The sequence below is a fragment of the Saccostrea echinata genome, unplaced genomic scaffold (genome assembly GCF_033153115.1).
Source record: "Saccostrea echinata isolate AGI-Se365-2 ecotype Australia unplaced genomic scaffold, CSIRO_AGI_Sech_v1 ptg000003l, whole genome shotgun sequence".
Lineage (NCBI taxonomy): Eukaryota > Metazoa > Mollusca > Bivalvia > Ostreida > Ostreidae > Saccostrea > Saccostrea echinata.
Window position 1 is genome coordinate 8143737 of NW_026889752.1, and position 9360 is coordinate 8153096.

Below are 9360 nucleotides of genomic sequence, written 5' to 3' on the forward strand. Positions count from 1 at the left end.
TCAATACGCAAGTTTCGAGATTGTAGCTCTCCAACGATAGAGGCGAAAAAAGTATCCATGTCAGCATGAAAGTGGGACAGGTTATCAATGTACACAAACGTGCATAAATAAATATGCGATGGGTAAGGCTTTTAAAACGTATTTAATGTTATGGAAAGATTATACATGAATATTACATTATGTCAAGCAGTGATGGTTTTGATGATTATGTTGATCAAAATCTACTTTTAATTAGGATACTTGAAGTCAAAAGAACCCTCATAGTTTTTTGTGAAAAAGACGCTTCCTTGATTACAAACCTTTTCTAAAAAAAATGATGGACCTTTTGAAATTATTATAAGGGAAAAGTTGCTGTGTCATTCAGAATGTCGGCGTGCAAAGATCAGATGCGCGTATATAGGAGATCCATGTCTTTTCCCTCGTCTGATGTATTATCCATTGATATTTTAGTTTTATTTCCGATTGTTGGGTAGAAAGACAAACTAATGCCATTACTAAAATTCGGTTATATTCGAGTTGATGAGAGCATCCGAATAGACAGTTATGATAGACCAGTATAGATGATGTAACGTATCCAATATAAACAACTGTCCCATCTGCCGGTTTATGCTGAAACAAAATTCCCCTCCGTAACAAAAGAGCGCACCAAGGGAGATAATCTCGAAACTTGCGTATTGAGTTGTTTAACTGAAGTGTTATATAGAGTCTTGTAGTTGGTCTGCTGGACAGACTGATGCTGGATCATCATTTGAAAGAATTTTAAATCATTTTCAAAACATTATTCAGTTGACAAGCTGTTTATAAAATTACTCAGTTTGCAATTGCAATATTGTATTTTGATGATTTAATTAAACATCAAGTTTGCTGGACAACTTGAGAAGATGCTGGATCATCTTGCTTATATTGATGCTGGATCATCTTGCTTATATTCCAGAAAATTGATATGTAAGTAAATTACATTTGTACAACAATACAGATTAACATTTTCAGAAGTATAAAAACTTATTTCAGCTGTCCCTTGATTCAGCCCTGTGATGTGTCTGATAGAGAGAAAATCCAGATCCTAGAAAATATGTTGAAGGAAAAAGATAGAGAAATTGGGAAACTACAACAAAAACTAGAGATTGAAAGATTTGGAATTGAAAGATTTTCTAAAGATGATTCCATGATAATGTTTTACACAGGCTTCATATCATTTGCAATATTTTCAGCTTTTTTTGATTTTATCAAACCTGCTGCTAATTCAATGACTAGCTACTATTACAAAATGTCGGCAAACACCAACCCAAACATTCTTGGTAGACAAAGAAATATGTTATTAATTGATGAGCTTTTCATGTTTTTATGTCGTTTAAAATGTGGGCTTCTGGAGCAAGATCTTGCTGTCAGGTTTAATTGTCATTTATCAATAGTCAGCAGAAAAATTATTACTTGGACAATTTTTTTGTATTTTGCTTTGGGTAGCATAAACATTTGGCCATCACGAGAACAAATTTACAGGAAAATGCCAGACTGCTTTAAATGTTTGTATCCAAATACACGCATTATTATCGACTGCACAGAAATCAAAACAGAGAGGCCTTCTTCACTTGTTCTTGGATCAAAGTTTTATTCTACATATAAAAGCTCTCATACTTGGAAAGGGCTAGTGGGTATTGCTCCTCATGGTGCCCTTACCTTTGTGTCAAGCCTTTATACTGGATGTATTTCAGATGTAGAAATTACTAAACTGAGTGGTCTCATAGAATTGCTAGAGAGGGGGGACTCTGTTATGGCTGATAAGGGTTTTACCCTACAGAAGGTTTTGGAGGGAACTGGGATTGATGTTAACACACCCCCATTTCTAATGAGTCAAGGACAATTCACTGCACAAGAAGTAGAAGAAACTCAAGCAATTGCCAGACTTAGAATTCATATTGAGCGGCATATACGCAGAGTTAAAGAATTCCATTTGTTTGATGCTATTATTCCTCTTAGTATGGTAGGGTCAATCAACCAGCTTTGGACAGTAGCAAATATGCTTACTTTGTTTAGAGGTCCCCTTGTTTAAGTCTGGTCCTAGAAAGATTATATGGCAATGTTAAAGTTGATTGTGTAAATATTCATCACATACAAGTGGCAGTAACTTGTTATTTCCCCAGTGTTTGTTATGTAGTAAATTTATTCTACAGATTTTTATAAATACTAGTATGTTCGTCTTAATAGATAAAAATAATTGAAGTTGAAAGTGATTAAGAGTATTTTTACCTTTTTCAATTAAATCCAGAGTCAAATTTTTGAAATTTTGTAAATTTTTCCATAAAGTCATTTTGCTCTTAAACTGACAGGTAGTGGAAGTAATTTTTGGCAAAAAACAACAACAATGAGCAACATGATTCTATTCAAATTAAATAGTGATAAAAAAAGAAAATATCAAGTTTAGCTTTCATGTCCAACCAAACATCAAGATCAAATTTTATCAGCTCCAGGTGGGACTCCTCCTGCATCCACACAAAAAAGTGACACCACTCTAGCCCTGTTACAGCCATCTGCATCATGATCTGATAGTAATACTTGTGGGTCTTTTTCAGTCTGTATCCATTCTCATCCTTTGCTAAGAATATGCAATCTGACAGATGATTAACTAGACACTTGATTTCCAGCAATCCATACGAGGGATTAAGGGAAGGGCAGTATACTTTACGGTCTGGTGAAGCTGCCAACCAAGGTGACCATGGGTTTACCACTAGTCCGCAAGGGTATATGTTGACCTCTCGGTCTAGTGCCTACAATATGAAATACATGTACTGGTTGTGTTTTGAAGAGGGATATTAAATGTACAGATGAGAAAATTTACTGTAATAAATGTATGAATGAAATTTATCAATAATGAATTGTTATATATGTATTACCAGTATACACATATTTACTTTTTAAAATAGTTTACCTCAACATAAGCATTAGCTGCTATAGGTTCACAGACAATCCCATGGCGCATACTTGAAGTCACAACTTTTCTGGTTGTCCTGAGTCGTTCAACAAGTGGCTCATACTCTAGAATGGTAAATTGTCAATTTTTGGTTAAATAACTAATATCTCACTTGATCATGTAACTAGAAGTACTATGCTAATTTTCAATGAAAGCTTTAAACTATTGAATGACTTACATTAAAGTTTTAGAAATGTAAACAATATTTATAAATATATGTACAATTGCACATTGTATTTTATTTACTTTTTCTTCTCCTCACGATATCTCCAGCAACCGATGCTGTGATCCGGTCTTGTCTGATCCGATGCCACTTGGGGTCCTGAGCTTTTAGCCGAGTCATCTCCTCAATATCTGATGCCTGTTCTTTGCCCACACTTAATGAACTCAGTTTCACAGTTTTGGTGTAGTCTAATGCCACCAACAAACTATTTATCATCACATTTTTCACTGGCAATGTAGGAAAGTCCTCACAATCAAGAATGTTCTACACATATTCACTTCTCATCCTCTGCTGAACACCAATAGGTGAGCCACGAGGAAACTTTCCAAAGTTTGTGTCAGTGTCTTTTGTCTGGTCTTTAAGGTCTATGGTGGTCAACAGTAGACAAGACTTGTCAATGGCTGCTAAGTTGTCACACAATTCTGATAGAGGGAGCACATCAGTATTACTAGAAATTGGATTGTACAGTGTAGAGTGGATTCCTCGGGGCTGTCTGTAGGGATTCTGGGAATCATATCCAACTACAGTTGTGCTGTCTGATGAGCTCCCACTTATCTTCTCACCCCTGGGTATGTGCCATGTCTGGGGCAGTGATGTTTTGGCAACATCTCTGGGAACCGATTTCATATTGGTTGTTTTCATGTGAGCCAAGCAGTACAGGAGGCCGGTAATGTGTCCACATAAAGCAGATAATCCAATGGCACATGAACATTTGCTGGAATCTCTGTCATAAGTTGGCCCTTCTTTCAAAACTATCTAGAATTTATAACACATTATATAGTACTAAATATCAGTATGCATATGCATTATGAAATACATTATTATTAAAACAAGTAATGTTGCTTAATTGCCTTTCAATGTTTACCTCTAAGTCATGTGGCGACTCATTTTTTTCTCTGTGATCTGAAGGCACGAGCTCGGACCAGACAACCATCACTCATCTTGTACACTGCAAAGATATTTAGTAATAATATTAAATTATGTGTATTAAAAATCTAATATCATTTAGTCTTTGTAAATTCCTTGTCAGTTACTCAGGTAGTTGGAACAAATGTATATTTATATTGATGGGGGAGGCCCTTGCAATCTTGGTATAATATTGTGTTTATCTACACTAGGCCTACATCAATCTATAAAAAAAAAAAAAATTACATCCAAGTTTTCATATATGACATACTTTTTAGACTAATCGATAATTTTCCACATAATCAACTGAACTTGATTCCACTAAAATGGGAAAACAAAATCATGAGACCTACCGGTCTCCGTTTTTGTACTATATACGCCGAGCATCTGATCCGCCCCCTTCATGGGAAAAGTTTTCATGTTTACGTACCTCTGATGTCTGTGATGTATTTCTCGCTAAAATACTTATATCCTTTGGATATCTCTTTGGCACCTAAACTAGTAGAGTTCTTCTTTATGATGTCTTCGACAAAAGAGAACGAAATTGTCGGCACTAAGCTTAGATCGCTTGTAGCAGACGCTGTCAACTTATTATCGGCCATAATTGTTGTACTTCGATACGTACGACCTTAGCCTCGTTTTCGATGCGATATGAATATTCATTATGATCTCATTAAGAACGGAGTATAGAAACATTAACTAGTTCTAAGGTATAAAACTTTTGAGATATTTTCTTTTTTATTCCAAACATTTAGTATCTGTTGCTCTGATTACGGCAATATTTCGTGATCGGAAAATTATTTTTCAAGACCGCCATCCTTAACGAAACATATGAAGGCATACATAAATCAATATTATGTTAAAAACGAAGAATAACAGTCATAGAATAATACATTTGTGAATCAAATAAGTTAATACATGTGATATGATGACAAATCAAATTGTATTGTGATGGAGAGTTTCTTCGTCTTCGCTGCGTCTCCCTCGCTATCGTCGCTTCTATTTTTCCAATGTTAACAGATTTTCCAAATTTTTTCTTGCTGACAATTCTAAAATATAAGGTTGGATATTCAATTTCATATCGATGAAATTAGTGATTTTGTCGTCCATTCAGACAAATCGTTTTAACAATACGATAAATGACTTAAAAAAAAAAAAAAAAAAAAAAAACTGCCGTCATAATGGCTGATTTCTTGTTAAATTTCGATTGATCTGAGTCTTCAAAAAAGGAGCATCCGTTAAAAGTCATTAAAGGTCATCATGCATAACGAAACTTCTGCACTAGTAAATCTTTAATGTAAGGACCAGCTTTTTAGGTTTTTCAAAGTGGTTATCTATAAAAATGTTAATGATGATTGTGTTTTCATGTGATAACTTTACATGATCACTATTTGCATTAATTATTTGAAAAGTACCGGGTTGTTTCAAGATTTGTCACGCATAATATTGAATTATAAAATGAAATGGATAGTATGTACTTAAACCTTTGTTTCTTTAATGTCATAATTCTACTTAACAAACATTTAAATTCCATTTGAAGTTGATTTTGAAAATATGGATAATTAAAAGAAAAAGTAATGACTGTGCAGTACAAAATTATTCCCACTGGACATATTTTACTTGCAGTAAACCATAGAAATAAACGAACCGCGATGTAACAAAAATGAAAAGATTTTAATGATACACACTTCTCTGATATAGGTCCCTGTAAACATCGATAACCAGGTTTCAATTTCAAATCAATTTTAGAAGGCAATGTACTGCTGATATGTGTGTATCTCCTGTATATTAGAGTTGTAGATCCGTAGTAAGAAGCGTCTGTATTTAAGCTAAATTTTCTGTGACCGGTCGGCAGGGAATAGTTACTCCTCCACCTCCATGGCACCCGATCCGACTTCTGATGTTTTAGAGGTCCGTGTTTACTGTTCGTTATCTCCATACTTAAAAAAATGAGTATACAGTGTACATATTTTAAAGTAAATTAGCTAGGTCTTATTTGTACAATATTTGTATTTCAATATTGTGGCCCTTATAGAAATATAGCCCTTTCATGGGGTCGATCCATAGATATATCGACTTCACAGAAAAGCGTATCGACCGAGCACGAAATGCGAGGTCAATATGTTTTTCTGAGAAGTCTTTGGATTGACCAAATGAAAGGGCTACATTTGTTATATAAAGTTTTAAAGAGATTGACAGAACAAATTTAATTTGAAAAGGAGGAACAAACAGACACCAGACACCTAAACATAATAAACTGTTTTCATACCATTGTGTTTCCTTCACTCTTTAGGAAAAATCTAGGGAATGTAAAATATTGAAATGCTAAATTTGTTTAAAATAAATATCACAAATATATCACAATTACAAGGAGGATTTGATGTATCTGTTTTTTTAAAAAGTCCGGGTCAATCCGAGTTTTTAAAGTTTATAATTAAAAAGTACAGGTCTATCCGCATTTATATACCTTGGCACGTGATGCAAAACGAACAATGACAAATCTCGTTACAATGTATGGAAATAATATCCTCAATTATTAAACAAAAATTTAAAGGTGCGGTCACATGATGCGATTTTTCATTCGATTTTCATTAGATCTGTTAAAGGATTTACCCAGCTTCCATATTCATCTCGTTTTACATAATGACCGATTTATTGTACATTTTTTGTTTCCATCTCAAACAAATGTCTGGATCTGAAGAAAATGTTTGGCGGCTATTCCTACAACATCCTTGAACACATCAGGGAGTTGGCATTCTTTACAAATTAATTAATTTATTTGTGTAGGAGAACTGTAACGCTGTCTCTCACCACACTGCCATTTGTTTACACCGAGTCAAGAGCATGACAAATTTAAACGTTTAGGTAACCACCTATAAAACTGCAGCGCCACCAGATAGTAAATGACATGAATACTTCATCTTAGATATCATCATGTGATACACGCAGAGAACAAAACAAATAGAACTTTCGACATGTGCTAAAGAAAATGAAGTGTTTTATTTTTCAAAATATAAAAAAAAATGAGAAGATAACAATTTGGTACACATAAGTGCCCCAAAGTGAAGCTAAGTTGTGACATGAAGAGGATTTCTTGAACATATTATTTAATATTTTCTAGGACAGCCATTGTACAAACAACACATATTATAGTATACTGCAGTTGGGGAACCTTCTTTGCCGTTGACATGAAAAATTCTGAATTTATTAGAAGTGTACGAGCAGGTATCACCATGGTATGTATAAGAACGCGTATCTTCATATTTACTATTTCCTTTAGGTAAGTTAAAAAAATAAAAATAAAAAAAATAAATAAATAAATAAAAAAAAATCATTGGGTTTTTAGTCCCATCATTATGTTATTCAAAGTACAATATGAAGCTATATATTGATGTAATTCTACATATATACATGTACATGGAAATTCTGCAAGACAGCTAACAGATTGTGAAGATTATGTTAAAAAAAATCCATCGGCACTTGTAAAATTTACATTGCAAAAAATCATTTCAATGAAATACATTATATATATATATATATATATATATATATATATATATATATATATATATATATATATATATATATATATATATATATATGTGTGTGTGTGTGTGTGTGTGTGTGAGGGTGTGTTTGTAAGACCCCGATACTCACTACACGCACTAGGTAACACACCAGCAAGTCACTACATTTTGAAGAGTCACCACTTACACTCATGTAGTGAGTTTTCTAAAGTGTTGAAAACGGAATTTCGCACCGTATATTACCCAGAAAATACAAAATTGTTCATAGTGTGAGTTTCCGGTCTGAACGTGATTTTTTCCACACACATTTTCATGCTGCATCATGGCGTTTACACACTTTCCCCTGATGGATTTTTTGCGCATGCGCACGAGTAACTTCCGTGAAAATGGACATCAACAGTAGAAGTAAGTTATTAACAACATATTTTGACAATTTTTACATAGTACAAAATCCGAATTAACTGTTTTTGATATGTTTTATTATTATTTAGTCGCTTAAAGACCAGAGTACTGATAAAAAAAAATATAACATGATTTTAACAGATTATTTTGTTAGAAATGACATTCAGTTAAGGATGTGAATAAAGTTGCACTTCTTCTAAGGATATTTTCTCTACTAATTGAAATAATTAACTTTAAAATAACGTACCGTGTTTAATGTAATTATTATTTTAAACTTTAAAATCAGTTTTATATGTTACATAACATTTATTAATATTGACTGAATTTCCTCGAAACTCCGACATTTTAAAGTAGTTTGTCAAAGGCAATGCGATTGCAAACAGATAAATTAATAAATTATAGGCCCTAAGTTTGTCTTTTGTGCACTTAACATTAGGATATTGAAAAAAGTCATTGTGAGTTACTGGTTGTAAAAGTAGAATGAGGGATAATCCGAATTTCCTGATCAAGAATGATAAAAGTGGACTTACCTTTTCTTAAAAAAAATGTTTAGTATATAAACATATGTAAATATTTTACTTAAAACAAGTGAATTTGTTTTAGTGTTCTTTTATCTGTTTGTTTGGGTTTTTTTTAGTGTTTTTTATCTGTTTTAAACAATTCATTTTAAATAATGTTGCCTTATCTAATGAGATTATTTCATCATCTCTAATGAAATTATTTCATCATATAATCTCACATTTTATATACCAGTAATTTGACTTTACCAGAACTTCCCGAAAGTTAAGTTTATTTGAAAGAAAGAGTTTGACGAAATATATGGAGATAACGAACAGTATTCAAGCTCTGATACAATTGCAAAATATTCAAGAGAAAAAATAAAATTCTTTCATATTTGCTTAATATTAAAGAACAAGTAATTAAAATAATTGTTTGCTTGTTTACCATCCCTTTGAAAATTTTTCTCTCATACTGAGATGCCACCACTTGCCGGTGGAGGGCCAAAAATTTAGACCTGTGCACCCATAAGCAATTATGGATCTTTTTCATGCCAGCGTATACTATGAAACAGAAGCTCGGTATATACAGTCATCCAAAGGACCTGTCCCCATGTCCTGCAATGAGATTCGAATCCGCAATGTAAGCTGCGACTCCAGAGCAAATGCTATAACCACTGCGCATACTATTAGTAATTAAAAAAGATAAATGTGAGTTAAATGGAAAGAATTTTCAAGCTTTTTTATGCAAAAGGATGGGAGCAAAATAAATCAACATTTTTAGACTAACATTTTGGTTGGCTTTCAGTTTTCAGATTATTTCTGCTGCTATATAGT

The 9360-nt window shown here is 33.1% G+C and overlaps 1 pseudogene; it reads right to left on the reverse strand.

The window, feature by feature from the left end:
• Positions 1-2375: 2375 nt before the first annotated feature.
• Positions 2376-4778, reverse strand: LOC133178825 (uncharacterized; annotated as a pseudogene).
• Between the last annotated feature and the right edge of the window lie 4582 nt (positions 4779-9360).